At 44.9% G+C, this 13,942-nt stretch overlaps 15 non-coding genes across 15 annotated transcripts; all 15 read right to left on the bottom strand.

Annotated features, from left to right (window-relative positions):
- Positions 1-116: 116 nt before the first annotated feature.
- LOC141168510 (U4 spliceosomal RNA) lies at positions 117-257 on the bottom strand. Its single transcript, XR_012252244.1, has one exon. It is a non-coding gene; the product is annotated as a U4 spliceosomal RNA (small nuclear RNA).
- Positions 258-537: 280 nt separating this feature from the next.
- LOC141167703 (U4 spliceosomal RNA) lies at positions 538-678 on the bottom strand. The gene has a single exon (XR_012251496.1). It is a non-coding gene; the product is annotated as a U4 spliceosomal RNA (small nuclear RNA).
- Positions 679-958: 280 nt separating this feature from the next.
- LOC141167851 (U4 spliceosomal RNA) lies at positions 959-1,099 on the bottom strand. The gene has a single exon (XR_012251638.1). It is a non-coding gene; the product is annotated as a U4 spliceosomal RNA (small nuclear RNA).
- Positions 1,100-1,379: 280 nt separating this feature from the next.
- On the bottom strand, positions 1,380-1,520 carry LOC141167689 (U4 spliceosomal RNA). The gene has a single exon (XR_012251481.1). It is a non-coding gene; the product is annotated as a U4 spliceosomal RNA (small nuclear RNA).
- A 280-nt stretch (positions 1,521-1,800) lies between these two features.
- On the bottom strand, positions 1,801-1,941 carry LOC141167757 (U4 spliceosomal RNA). The gene has a single exon (XR_012251548.1). It is a non-coding gene; the product is annotated as a U4 spliceosomal RNA (small nuclear RNA).
- A 280-nt stretch (positions 1,942-2,221) lies between these two features.
- Positions 2,222-2,362, bottom strand: LOC141168423 (U4 spliceosomal RNA). Its single transcript, XR_012252160.1, has one exon. It is a non-coding gene; the product is annotated as a U4 spliceosomal RNA (small nuclear RNA).
- A 280-nt stretch (positions 2,363-2,642) lies between these two features.
- Positions 2,643-2,783, bottom strand: LOC141167867 (U4 spliceosomal RNA). Its single transcript, XR_012251652.1, has one exon. It is a non-coding gene; the product is annotated as a U4 spliceosomal RNA (small nuclear RNA).
- Positions 2,784-3,063: 280 nt separating this feature from the next.
- On the bottom strand, positions 3,064-3,204 carry LOC141167748 (U4 spliceosomal RNA). Its single transcript, XR_012251539.1, has one exon. It is a non-coding gene; the product is annotated as a U4 spliceosomal RNA (small nuclear RNA).
- A 278-nt stretch (positions 3,205-3,482) lies between these two features.
- Positions 3,483-3,623, bottom strand: LOC141167656 (U4 spliceosomal RNA). Its single transcript, XR_012251449.1, has one exon. It is a non-coding gene; the product is annotated as a U4 spliceosomal RNA (small nuclear RNA).
- A 280-nt stretch (positions 3,624-3,903) lies between these two features.
- Positions 3,904-4,044, bottom strand: LOC141167713 (U4 spliceosomal RNA). Its single transcript, XR_012251505.1, has one exon. It is a non-coding gene; the product is annotated as a U4 spliceosomal RNA (small nuclear RNA).
- Positions 4,045-4,324: 280 nt separating this feature from the next.
- Positions 4,325-4,465, bottom strand: LOC141168344 (U4 spliceosomal RNA). The gene has a single exon (XR_012252083.1). It is a non-coding gene; the product is annotated as a U4 spliceosomal RNA (small nuclear RNA).
- A 280-nt stretch (positions 4,466-4,745) lies between these two features.
- On the bottom strand, positions 4,746-4,886 carry LOC141167653 (U4 spliceosomal RNA). Its single transcript, XR_012251446.1, has one exon. It is a non-coding gene; the product is annotated as a U4 spliceosomal RNA (small nuclear RNA).
- Positions 4,887-5,165: 279 nt separating this feature from the next.
- On the bottom strand, positions 5,166-5,305 carry LOC141167861 (U4 spliceosomal RNA). The gene has a single exon (XR_012251648.1). It is a non-coding gene; the product is annotated as a U4 spliceosomal RNA (small nuclear RNA).
- Positions 5,306-5,585: 280 nt separating this feature from the next.
- Positions 5,586-5,726, bottom strand: LOC141167796 (U4 spliceosomal RNA). The gene has a single exon (XR_012251586.1). It is a non-coding gene; the product is annotated as a U4 spliceosomal RNA (small nuclear RNA).
- Positions 5,727-6,006: 280 nt separating this feature from the next.
- LOC141168010 (U4 spliceosomal RNA) lies at positions 6,007-6,140 on the bottom strand. The gene has a single exon (XR_012251772.1). It is a non-coding gene; the product is annotated as a U4 spliceosomal RNA (small nuclear RNA).
- Positions 6,141-13,942: the final 7,802 nt, after the last annotated feature.

The following is a 13,942-nucleotide window of genomic DNA, read 5'->3' as shown; positions in this document are numbered from 1 at the left end:
CAGCTCGATCTCTCCTGCTCCAAGCAAAAACCATCAATACTATGCAGTGTGGCGCAACATTTCTTTTCCCCACTGGAAGGAACTAACACTCTGACATTTGCATACCATGGATTAAGTCTCCTGAGAGACCAACAAAAATTGCCTATGCTGACTGTATTTTTAGTCATCATGACGGGATATTGGGAAAAGTTTTCAATTAGCAATAATCATACCTCAGTTAAACCTCATGGGCAACGATTCTGCCACTGTGCAAAGTTAAAGTAACTCAGGTGACCAAGAAATCCCCACTTCCAGGAAGAGCTCGTTTAAGCCATGGTGAGTTCCAAATGACCACTGCCCTTCCTCCACTGCCACAAAGCATCCTGGGAGTTACAGTCTGAGTGCTCAGAGAAGAGGTCATTTTTGGCCATTGCAGGAAGATCAGCTCGATCTCTCCTGCTCCAAGCGAAAATCATCAATACGATGCTGTGGGGTGCAAGACTTCCTTTCCCCACTGGGAGGAGCTAACACTCTGTCATTTGCATACCATGGATTAAGTCTTCTGAGAGACCAACAAAAATTGCCTATGCTGACTGTATTTCAATTCATCATGGCGGGGTATTGGGAAAAGTTTTCAATTCGCAATAATCACGCCTTGGTTAAACCTCATGGGCTATGATACTGCCACTGCGCAAAGTTAAAGTAACTCAGGAGACCAAGAAATCCCAACTTCCAGGAAGAGCTTGTTTAAGCCATTGTTTGTTCCAAATGACCACTGCCCTTCCTCCGCTGCCGCAAAGCATCCTGGTAGTTGCAGTCTGAGGGGTCAGGGAAGAGGTCATTTTTGGACATTGCAGGCAGATCATCTAGCTCTCTCCTGTTCCAAGCGAAAATCATCAATACAATGCTGTGTAGTGCAAGATTTCCTTTCCCCACTGGGAGTAGCTAACACTCTGTCATATGCACACCATGGAATAAATCTCCTGAGAGACCAACAAAAATTGCCGATGCTGACTTTATTTCAAGTCATCATGGCGGGATATTGAGAAAAGTTTTCAATTACCAATAATCACACCTCGGTTAAACCATATAGGCTACAATACTGCCACTGCACGAAGTTAAAGTAACTCAGGTGACCAAGAAATCCCAGCTTCCAGGAGGAGCTTGTTTAAGCCATGGTGAGTTCCAATTGACCACTGCCCTTCCTCTGCTGCCGCAAAGCATCCTGGGTGTTGCAGTCTGAGGGCTCAGGGAAGAGGTCATTTTTGGACATTGCAGGCAGATCATCTAGCTCTCTCCTGTTCCAAGCGAAAATCATCAATATGATGCTGTGGGGCGCCAGATTTCCTTTCCCAATTGGGAGGAGCTAACACTATGTCATTTGCATACCATGGATTAAGTCTCCTGAGAGACCAACAAAATTTGCCGATGCTGACTGTATTTCAAGTCATCATGGCGGGATATTGGGAAAAGTTTTCAATTAGCAATAATCACGTCTCGGTTAAATCTCATGGGCTACGATACTACCACTGCGCAAAGTTAAAGTTACTCAGGTGACCAAGAAATCCCCACTTCCAGGAAGTGCTAGTTTAAGCCATGGTGAGTTCCAAATGACCACTGCCCTTCCTCCGCTGCCGCAAAGCATCCTGGGAGTTGCAGTTTGAGGGCTCAGGGAAGAGGTCATTTTTGGACATTGCAGGCAGATGATCTAGCTCTCTCCTGTTCCAAGCGAAAATCATCAATACGATGCTGTGGGGTGCAAGATTTCCTTTCCCAATTGGGAGGAGTTAACACTCTGTGATTTGCATACCATGGATTAAGTCTCCTGAGAGACCAACAAAAATTACCAATGTTGACAGTATTTCAAGTCATCATGGTGGGGCATTGGAAAAAGTTTTCAATTAGCAATAATCTCGCCTCGGTTAAAACTCATGGGCTACGATACTGCCACTACACAAAGTTAAAGTAACTCAGGTGACCAAGAAATCCCAGCTTCCAGGAAGAGCTCGTTTAAGCCATGGTGAGTTCCAAATGACCACTGCCCTTCCTCCGCTGCCGCAAAGCATCCTGGGAGTTGCAGTTTGAGGGCTCAGGGAAGAGGTCATTTTAGGACATTGCAGGCAGTTCATCTAGCTCTCTCCTGTTCCAAGCAAAAATCATCAATACGATGCTGTGGGGCGCAAGATTTCCTTTCCCAATTGGGAGGAGCTAACACTCTGTTATTTGCATACCATGGATTAAGTCTCCTGAGAGACCAACAAAAATTGCCGATGCTGACTGTATTTCAAGTCATCATGGCGGGCTATTGGGAAAAGTTTTCAATTAGCAATAATAACGCCTCAGTTAAACCTCATGGGCTACGATACTGCCACCGCGCAAAGTTAAAGTAACTCAGCTGACCATGAAATCCCCACTTCCAGGAAGAGCTCGTTTAAGCCATGGTAAGTTCCAAATGACCACTGCCCTTCCCCCGCTGCCGTAAGGCATCCTGGCAGTTGCAGTCTGAGGACTCAGGGAAGAAGTCATTTTTGGCCATTGCGGGCAGATCAGCTCACTCTCTCCTGCTCCAAGCGAAAATCATCAATACGATGTAGTGCGGAACAAGATTTCCTTTCCCCACTGAGAGGAGCAAACACTCTTTCATTTGCATACCATGGATTAAGTCTCCTGAGAGACCAACAAAAATTGCCTATACTGACTGTATTTCAAGTCATCATGGCGGGGTATTGACAAAAGTTTTCAATTAGCAATAATCACTCCTCGGTTAAACCTCCTGTGCTACGATACTGCCACTGCACAAAGTTAAAGTAACTCAGCTGACCAAGAAATCCCCACTTCCAGGAAGAGCTCGTTTAAGCCATGGTGAGTTCCAAATGACCACTGCGCTTCCTCCGCTGCCGCAAAGCATCCTGGGAGTTGCAGTCTGAGGGCTCAGGGAAGAGGTCATTTTTGGCCATTGCGGGCAGATCAGCTCGCTCTCTCCTGCTCCAAGCGAAAACCATCAATACGATGCAGTGCGGAACAAGATTTCCTTTCCCCTCTGAGAGGAGCAAACACTCTGTCATTTGCATACCATGGATTAAGTCTCCTGAGAAACCAACAGAAATTGTCTATGCTGACTGTATTTCAAGACATCATGGCGGGGTATTGGGAAAAGTTTTCAATTAGCAATAATCACGCCTCGGTTAAACCTCATGGGCTACAATACTGCCACTGTGCAAAGTTAAAGTAACAGGTGACCAATAAATCCCCACTTCCAGGAAGAGCTAGTTTAAGCCATGGTGAGTTACAAATGACCACTGCCCTTCCTGCGCTGCCGCAAAACATCCTGGGAGTTGCAGTCTGAGGGCTCAGGGAAGAGGTCATTTTTGGACATTGCAGGCAGATCATCTAGCTCTCTCCTGTTCCAAGCGAAAATCATCAATACGATGCTGTGGGGCGCAAGATTTCCTATCCCAATTGGGAGGAGCTAACACTCTGTCATTTGCATACCATGGAATAAGTCTCCTGAGAAACCAACAAAAATTGCCGATGATGTCTGTATTTCAAGTCATCATGGCGAGCTATTGGGAAAAATTTTCAATTAGCAATAATCACGCCTTGGTTAAACCTCATGGGCTACGATACTGACACTGCGCAAAGTTAAAGTAACTCAGGTCACCAAGAAATCCCCACTTCCAGGAAGAGCTCGTTTAAGCCATGGTGAGTTCCAAATGACCACTGCCCTTCCCCCGCTGCCGCAAGGAATCCTGGCAGTTGCAGTCTGAGGGCTCAGGGAAGAGGTCATTTTGGGCCATTGCGGGTAGATCAGCTCGATCTCTCCTGCTCCAAGCAAAAACCATCAATACTATGCAGTGTGGCACAACATTTCCTTTCCCCACTGGAAGGAACTAACACTCTGACATTTGCACACCATGAATTAAGTCTCCTGAGAGACCAACAAAAATTGCCTATGCTGACTGTATTTCAAGACATCATGGCGGGATATTGGGAAAAGTTTTCAATTAACAATAATCATACTTCGGTTAAACCTCATGGGCAATGATACTGCCACTGTGCAAAGTTAAAGTAACTCAGGTGACCAAGAAATCCCCACTTCCAGGAAGAGCTCGTTTAAGCCATGGTGAGTTCCAAATGACCACTGCCCTTCCTCCACTGCCACAAAGCATCCTGGGAGTTACAGTCTGAGTGCTCAGAGAAGAGGTCATTTTTGGCCATTGCAGGAAGATCAGCTCGATCTCTCCTGCTCCAAGCAAAAATCATCAATACGATGCTGTGGGGCGCAAGACTTCCTTTCCCCACTTGGAGGAGCTAACACTCTGTCATTTGCATACCATGGATTAAGTCTCCTGAGAGACCAACAAAAATTGCCTATGCTGACTGTATTTCAATTCATCATGGCGGGGTATTGGGAAAAGTTTTCAATTCGCAATAATCACGCCTCGGTTAAACCTCATGGGCTACGATACTGCCACTGCGCAAAGTTAAAGTAACTCAGGAGACCAAGAAATCCCAACTTCCAGGAAGAGCTTGTTTAAGCCATTGTTTGTTCCAAAGGACCACTGCCCTTCCTCCGCTGCCGCAAAGCATCCTGGTAGTTGCAGTCTGAGGGCTCAGGGAAGAGGTCATTTTTGGACATTGCAGGCAGATCATCTAGCTTTCTCCTGTTCCAAGCGAAAATCATCAATACAATGCTGTGGGGTGCAACATTTCCTTTTCCAATTGGGAGGAGCTAACACTCTGTCATTTGCATACCATGGATTAAGTCTCCTGAGAGACCAACAAAAATTGCCTATGCTGACTGTATTTCAAGTCATCATGGCGGGATATTGGGAAAAGTTTTCAATTAGCAATAATCACGTCTCGGTTAAATCTCATAGGCTAAAATACTGCCACTGCACAAAGTTAAAGTAACTCAAGTGACCAAGAAATCCCCACTTCCAGGAGGAGCTTGTTTAAGCCATGGTGAGTTCCAAATGACCACTGCCCTTCCTCTGCTGCCGCAAAGCATCCTGGGAGTTGCAGTCTGAGGGCTCAGGGAAGAGGTCATTTTTGGACATTGCAGGCAGATCATCTAGCTCTCTCCTGTTCCAAGCGAAAATCATCAATACGATGCTGTGGGGCGCCAGATTTCCTTTCCAATTGGGAGGAGCTAACACTTTGTCATTTGCATACCATGGATTAAGTCTCCTGAGAGACCAACAAAATTGCCGATGCTGACTGTATTTCAAGTCATCATGGCGGGATATTGGGAAAAGTTTTCAATTAGCAATAATCACGTCTCGGTTAAATCTCATGGGCTACGATACTGTCACTGCGCAAAGTTAAAGTTACTCAGGTGAACAAGAAATCCCCACTTCCAGGAAGTGCTAGTTTAAGCCATGGTGAGTTCCAAATGACCACTGCCCTTCCTCCGCTGCCGCAAAGCATCCTGGGAGTTGCAGTTTGAGGGCTCAGGGAAGAGGTCATTTTTGGCCATTGCGGGCAGATCAGCTCGCTATCTCCTGCTCCAAGCGAAAACCATCAATACGATGCAGTGCAGAACAACATTTCCTTTCCCCACTGGGAGGAGCTAAGACTCTGGCATTTGCATACCATGGATTAAGTCTCCTGAGATACCAACAAAAATTGCCGATGCTGACTGTATTTCAAGTCATCATGGCAGGCTATTGGGAAAAGTTTTCAATTAGCAATAATAACGCCTCAGTTAAACCTCATGGGCTACGATACTGCCACCGCGCAAAGTTAAAGTAACTCAGCTGACCATGAAATCCCCACTTCCAGGAAGAGCTCGTTTAAGCCATGGTGAGTTCCAAATGACCACTGCCCTTCCCCCGCTGCCACAAGGCATCCTGGCAGTTGCAGTCTGAGGACTCAGGGAAGATGTCATTTTTGGCCATTGCGGGCAGATCAGCTTGCTCTCTCCTGCTCCAAGCGAAAATCATCAATACGATGCAGTGTGGAACAAGATTTCCTTTCCCCACTGAGAGGAGCAAACACTCTGTCATTTGCATACCATGGATTAAGTCTCCTGAGAGACCAACAAAAATTGCCTATGCAGACTGTATTTCAAGTCATCATGGTGGGATATTGGGAAAAGTTTTCAATTAGCAATAATCACTAGAAATGAGCGTTGTTCTACTCGAACTGTTCGCCAATCTCAAATTCGAGCTGTTTTGGGCGGTGTTCGAGCCGTTCGGCGAACACGAACAATTTGAGAAAAATTCGGCTGTTCGAGGTTATGTTCGATAACTGTTCGTGCACCAAAATCATAACTGGATTTTTTCTCAGTAATGATGAAAATTAATGTTAATACGCAGTTTGAGTGTTCAGCGGGGTGGGGGGAGGGGCAGGGGATGGATCTCTGCAGGAACAATGAAGATCTCCATTTTTTTTTCTCTTTCCCGCATTTGCAGTGGGGAGGTGCAATCTGTCAGCCTATCAGCAGCGCACACACGGAGCGAAGTGCTTTTTTTCACACAAGCAAGGGCATGTGTCATTGGCAGTGTATGTCACATGTCCTTGCCCTATAAGACCCAGCCATTTTCCCCGTCGCCACCATTTTCTCACTGCTGCAGCTGCGTGTTAGACGGCACCGCTGTTGCTGTGTGCGCTATACCTTGTTAATTTCAAGCCAATTTTCGCACAAATATACAGATAGCTTGGGAGTAGGGAATAGTTGTGATTGCAGTCCTTTTAAGGACTAGGTTACAGCATTTCCTACGACTTTTATCAGGGAGGTCTGTGCTCTTAAATAGATAGGTTGTTGGAGTAAAGACTAATTGTAATTGGAGTCCTTTTCAGGACTAGGTTACATCAGTTCCTATCAGTTTTTTGCCAGGCAGGTCTGTGCCAGTGCTGTGCAAGTTTTTTTCACAGCATTTGGCTGAATCTAGCAAAGCTAATCCTTTTTGGCCTATTGCAGAGTGTGTTAGTCAGTGGAGTAGCCTATCTGTGTTGCAAGATATACCACCTGTGTATAGAATACCAATTTTTTTACTGCACCTAGTGAAGTAAAATCTTTTGGGCATAGCATCATTCTATTAGTCCATCTATACTGACCTCCATCAGGTTGCAAATTAAAACTAATTTTTATCTGCATCTACAGTACCTCTGAAAAAATATTTGGGCTTCTCCCTGTGTGTGGGACTTGTTGTATTAGTCCATCTATACTGACCTCCATCAGGTTGCAAACTGAATATATTTTTTTCCTGCATCTACCTCTGAAAAAATATTGGGCTTCTAGCTGTGTGTGGGTCTTGTTCTATTAATCCATCTATACTGACCTCCATCAGGTTGCAAACTGAATATAATTTTTTTCTGCATCTAGCTCTGAAAAAATATTTGGCCTTCTAGTAGTGTGTCGGACTTTCTCTATTAGTCCATCTATACTGACCTCCATCAGGTTGCAAACTGAATATAATTTTTTTCTGCATCTAGCTCTGAAAAAATATTTGGCCTTCTAGTAGTGTGTCGGACTTTCTCTATTAGTCCATCTATACTGACCTCCATCAGGTTGCAAATTAAAACTAATTTTTATCTGCATCTACAGTACCTCTGAAAAAATATTTGGGCTTCTACCTGTGTGTGGGACTTGTTGTATTAGTCCATCTATACTGACCTCCATCAGGTTGCAAACTGAATATATTTTTTTCTGCATCTAGCTCTGAAAAAATATTTGGCCTTCTAGTAGTGTGTCGGACTTTCTCTATTAGTCCATCTATACTGACCTCCATCAGGTTGCAAATTAAAACTAATTTTTATCTGCATCTACAGTACCTCTGAAAAAATATTTGGGCTTCTAGCTGTGTGTGGGACTTGTTGTATTAGTCCATCTATACTGACCTCCATCAGGTTGCAAACTGAATATATTTTTTTCTGCATCTAGCTCTGAAAAAATATTTGGCCTTCTAGTAGTGTGTCGGACTTTCTCTATTAGTCCATCTATACTGACCTCCATCAGGTTGCAAATTAAAACTAATTTTTATCTGCATCTACAGTACCTCTGAAAAAATATTTGGGCTTCTAGCTGTGCGTGGGACTTGTTGTATTAGTCCATCTATACTGACCTCCATCAGGTTGCAAACTGAATACATTTTTTTCTGCATCTACCTCTGAAAAAATATTGGGCTTCTAGCTGTGTGTGGGTCTTGTTCTATTAATCCTTCTATACTGACCTCCATCAGGTTGCAAACTGAATATAATTTTTTTCTGCATCTAGCTCTGAAAAAATATTTAGCCTTCTAGTAGTGTGTCGGACTTTCTCTATTAGTCCATCTATACTGACCTCCATCAGGTTGCAAATTAAAACTAATTTTTATCTGCATCTACAGTACCTCTGAAAAAATATTTGGGCTTCTAGCTGTGTGTGGGACTTGTTGTATTAGTCCATCTATACTGACCTCCATCAGGTTGCAAACTGAATATATTTTTTTCTGCATCTACCTCTGAAAAAATATTGGGCTTCTAGCTGTGTGTGGGTCTTGTTCTATTAATCCATCTATACTGACCTCCATCAGGTTGCAAACTGAATATAATTTTTTTCTGCATCTAGCTCTGAAAAAATATTTGGCCTTCTAGTAGTGTGTCGGACTTTCTCTATTAGTCCATCTATACTGACCTCCATCAGGTTGCAAACTGAATATAATTTTTTTCTGCATCTAGCTCTGAAAAAATATTTGGCCTTCTAGTAGTGTGTCGGACTTTCTCTATTAGTCCATCTATACTGACCTCCATCAGGTTGCAAATTAAAACTAATTTTTATCTGAATCTACAGTACCTCTGAAAAAATATTTGGGCTTCTAGCTGTGTGTGGGACTTGTTGTATTAGTCCATCTATACTGACCTCCATCAGGTTGCAAACTGAATATATTTTTTTCTGCATCTACCTCTGAAAAAATATTGGGCTTCTAGCTGTGTGTGGGTCTTGTTCTATTAATCCTTCTATACTGACCTCCATCAGGTTGCAAACTGAATATAATTTTTTTCTGCATCTAGCTCTGAAAAAATATTTAGCCTTCTAGTAGTGTGTCGGACTTTCTCTATTAGTCCATCTATACTGACCTCCATCAGGTTGCAAATTAAAACTAATTTTTATCTGCATCTACAGTACCTCTGAAAAAATATTTGGGCTTCTAGCTGTGTGTGGGACTTGTTGTATTAGTCCATCTATACTGACCTCCATCAGGTTGCAAACTGAATATATTTTTTTCTGCATCTACCTCTGAAAAAATATTGGGCTTCTAGCTGTGTGTGGGTCTTGTTCTATTAATCCATCTATACTGACCTCCATCAGGTTGCAAACTGAATATAATTTTTTTCTGCATCTAGCTCTGAAAAAATATTTGGCCTTCTAGTAGTGTGTCGGACTTTCTCTATTAGTCCATCTATACTGACCTCCATCAGGTTGCAAACTGAATATAATTTTTTTCTGCATCTAGCTCTGAAAAAATATTTGGCCTTCTAGTAGTGTGTCGGACTTTCTCTATTAGTCCATCTATACTGACCTCCATCAGGTTGCAAATTAAAACTAATTTTTATCTGAATCTACAGTACCTCTGAAAAAATATTTGGGCTTCTAGCTGTGTGTGGGACTTGTTGTATTAGTCCATCTATACTGACCTCCATCAGGTTGCAAACTGAATATATTTTTTTCTGCATCTACCTCTGAAAAAATATTGGGCTTCTAGCTGTGTGTGGGACTTGTTGTATTAGTCCATCTATATTGACCTCCATCAGGTTGCAAACTGAATATATTTTTTTCTGCATCTACCTCTGAAAAAATATTGGGCTTCTAGCTGTGTGTGGGTCTTGTTCTATTAATCCATCTATACTGACCTCCATCAGGTTGCAAACTGAATATAATTTTTTTCTGCATCTAGCTCTGAAAAAATCTTTGGCCTTCTAGTAGTGTGTCGGACTTTCTCTATTAGTCCATCTATACTGACCTCCATCAGGTTGCAAACTGAATATATTTTTTTCTGCATCTACCTCTGAAAAAATATTTGGCCTTCTAGTAGTGTGTCGGACTTTCTCTATTAGTCCATCTATACTGACCTCCATCAGGTTGCAAATTAAAACTAATTTTTATCTGCATCTACAGTACCTCTGAAAAAATATTTGGGCTTCTAGCTGTGTGTGGGACTTGTTGTATTAGTCCATCTATACTGACCTCCATCAGGTTGCAAACTGAATATATTTTTTTCCTGCATCTACCTCTGAAAAAATATTGGGCTTCTAGCTGTGTGGGGGTCTTGTTCTATTAATCCATCTATACTGACCTCCATCAGGTTGCAAATTCAAAATAATTTTTTTCTGCATCTAACCCAGCCAATAGTTTTGGCCTAATACCACAGTTTGGCCACTCAGCTCTGCTCGGTTACCATCCATTGTTTTTTTGTGCAAACAACTCCAGAGTTGTGAATTAGTTAACCACCAAAATGAGTGGAAAAAGGCCTGCTGCTGGTGGAAAGGGGAATAGGCATGTTGGGAAGGGGAAAAAAGGTTGTGTCCGTGGGGTAGGTGTTAAAGCAACAGTAACATCTGCAGAAGAAAGACCATCTTCCAGCCAAACTAAAATGTCTACTTCTTTAAGCGGACAATGTGATAAGATCCCTTTCTTACGGCCACGCCAATCGCTACAAATTCCAGATGAGGCACAAAAACAGCAGGTGCTTCAACGGATATCAAGTGCTCCTTTAAGTGGGCTCTCCTCCACATCAACTTCAACATCACAAATACTCCAGTCCTCAAAGGTGTCACCCAAATCGCACTTGCTTCCTCACAGCTCCCAAATCTCCAGCTGCCCGTCTGAGTATGAGGTAGAACAGATGGTTGAGTCTGCAGAGCTGTTTACTCATACTATAGCCTGGGAATCAGAGGTCGACTCCAGCGCTTCTGTGAATCCAGACGAGGAAATGATCTGCACTGATGCCCAGAATCTTTATGAGTCGGATCCAGGACCAGACGCAGAAGGTTCTGACCATAATGTAGACCCTCATTCCCAAACTGTAACTCCTGTTGGTGGAGACAATGAGGAAGACGATGATAAGACTCAAATACCTGATTGGAGCGACAACTTTAGTTTTTTGTCAGGGCAGGAACAGGTTGGCTCTGAGGACGACGGGTGTGATAACGCACAGGGTGATGATGATGAGGTCGGAGATCCCACTTACTGTCAACCCACAGTCAGCCTAGAGATGATGTCAGCAGAGGAGGTGGAGGAAGATGCTAGTGACGACGAGGTCAGGTTGCGCCTTCCTGGACAGAGACGTAGTACTGGAAGCACGTCAACAACTGCATCCTCAAACATAACTCTGCCTCTCACCACAAGTCGTGGTGGCTCTTCAGGTCGCATGGGTGCTAAGCCTTGCATAGCCTGGGCATTTTTTCAGATCGATAAAGATGACCCAACTCGTGTTATCTGTAACATTTGTCAGCAAAAGCTAAGTAGAGGCCAAAAAATACATAGTTTGAGTACTTCATGCATGAACCGGCACATGGACATGAAGCATAAGTTGCAGTGGGAAGCTCAGTGTGCTACAATGCGGCCTAGCCGGCCGGGCCAACCACCGTCTGCCATATCTTGTGCATCCGCGGCCTCTTCATCCTCTGTGACTGGGGGGACAGCAGTCACACCTTTTTTGGGGCGCAGACCTGCCACCTCTTTACCCGCAACAGCCAGCGTGATTGGCAGGTCATCATTTTCTTTGGAGGTGGTAACACCAGCTGGTGTTGAGCGCTGTCCGACATCGATAGCACCACCTTTGGATCAAGGCAACCTAACATGTCCGCCTGCATCTTCCTCACAGACCGGCAGTTTGCCGGGGACACCCTTATCAACCCCGTCTAAGCACAATAGCCAGCCCTCGGTCCCTCAGATGTGGACAAGTAAAAGACCATTTCCTCCTAGCCATGAGAAAGCTAAGAGGTTGAATTTCACCATCTGCAAGCTCTTGGCTACAGAAATGCCGCCTTTCCGCCTGTTGGACACAGAGGATTTTCGAGACCTTATGTCTGTCGCAGTGCCCCAGTACCAGATGCCCAGTCGGCACTACTTCTCAAAGAAAGGTGTGCCTGCGCTCCACCAGCATGTCGCACATAACATCACCGCTTCTTTGAGAAACTCTGTGTGTGACAGGGTGCATTTCACCACAGACACTTGGACGAGTAGGCATGGACAGGGGCGTTACATGTCGCTGACTGGGCACTGGGTAACTATGGTGACAGCAGGACAAGGGGCTGCTGTCCAAGTCTTGCCGTCCCCACGAGTTGTGCGTCAATCCGCTTTATGTCAAAGTTCCTCCACTGCTTCTGCCTCCTCAACCTCCTCTCGGTCTTCCACCTGCACCCAAAGCCTGTCTGGTCATGCCACAAGCTTTCTAACTGCGCAGAAGGGATCCTGCACACCTCCTTACTATGCTGGCAGTAGGGCTCAACGTCATCAGGCGGTTTTTACATTGAAATGTCTGGGAAATGTGAGACACACAGCTGAGGAGTTGTGGTCAGCTCTGGAGAACCAATTTCATGAATGGTTGTCTCCACTAGACCTGAAACCAGGGAAGGCCGTGTGCGACAATGCTTCAAACCTGGGTGCGGCCCTTCGCCGGGGCAATGTCACACACGTGCCTTATATGGCTCAAGTGTTGAACCTGGTTGTCCAGCAATTTTTAGCCCACTATCCCAGACTAGATGGCCTTCTGCAGAGGGCACGGTCGCTGTGTGCTCACTTCTGCCGTTCGCATCCCGCAGCTCAGCGACTTACATCTCTACAGAAGTCGTTGGGCCTGCCACTTCACCGGCTAAAATGCGATGTGCCTACCCGGTGGAATTCAACTCTGCACATGTTGCAGCGACTGTGGCAGCACCGACAAGCCCTGGTGCAATACGTTCTGACGTATAGCCTGGGCCAACGAGATTCAGAGGTGGGGCAAATCACGCTGGAGGAGTGGTCTCAGATCAGGGACCTATGCACCCTTCTGCACAGTTTTGAAATGGCGACGAAGATGTTTAGTGCTGACGATGCCATTATCAGCATGACTATTCCGGTGATTTACATGCTGGAGCACATGTTAAACAGAATTCGGAGTCAGGTGGTGGCACAAGAGGAGGTGGAGGAAGTAGAGGAGGAGGAGTTGTATGCGGAAGGGCTAACATCTGCAAGGTCCAGACGGTCGGCAGCACCAAGGCGGCAGGCATGTGAGGGTGGGGGAGATGGTTTTACCAGGGCGCATGGTAGCAGCCAAACTAGTTAGGAAGGTGCAGGAGCCCAGGAAGAAGTGGAGGACGAACTGATGGAAGACTCATCAGATGAGGGAGACCTTGATCACATTTCTGTTGTGCGAGGTTGGGGGGAGAGGACAGAGGAAGGAAGCATGATTGTTACCTCGCCACCAACACAACAGGGACTTGGTGCTCCTGGATGCGCAACACACATGAGTGCCTTCTTGCTGCACTACCTGCAACATGACCCTCGAATTGTGAGAATTAGAAATAATCCTGACTACTGGGTTGCCACACTGTTAGATCCCCGGTACAAAAGTAAATTTGCAGAAATTATTCCTGCCATAGAAAGGGATGCACGCATGCAGGAGTATCAGCAGAGACTGTTGCAGAATCTTACATGTGCTTTTCCACAAAATACCAGTGGTGCACGTAGTGAATCTCACAGTTCCAACTTGCCAACCGTGGGACCGTCAAGTGTTCAGCACTCAAACTGTAACAGAACCACAGTATCTGCTGGTAACATCAATTTTGCGGAATCATTTCACCACTTTTTTAGCCCATCCTTTGCAAGGCCACAGGAGACAAGAAGTCTGACACATAGTCAACGCCTAGAGACGATGGTACAGGAGTATCTCCAAGTAAACATTGAAGCCACGACTGTGTCACTGGACCCTTGCTCTTTTTGGGCTTCCAATCTGGATAAATCGCCGGAGCTAGCCACTTATGCCTTGGAGATCTT

Source organism: Phyllobates terribilis, unplaced genomic scaffold (assembly GCF_046119375.1).
Source record: "Phyllobates terribilis strain yellow unplaced genomic scaffold, ASM4611937v1 Scaffold_11__3_contigs__length_659146591, whole genome shotgun sequence".
NCBI classification, from domain to species: domain Eukaryota; kingdom Metazoa; phylum Chordata; class Amphibia; order Anura; family Dendrobatidae; genus Phyllobates; species Phyllobates terribilis.
Note: the sequence above shows the minus strand (reverse complement) of the source record. Positions and strands in the feature narration are given on the sequence as shown.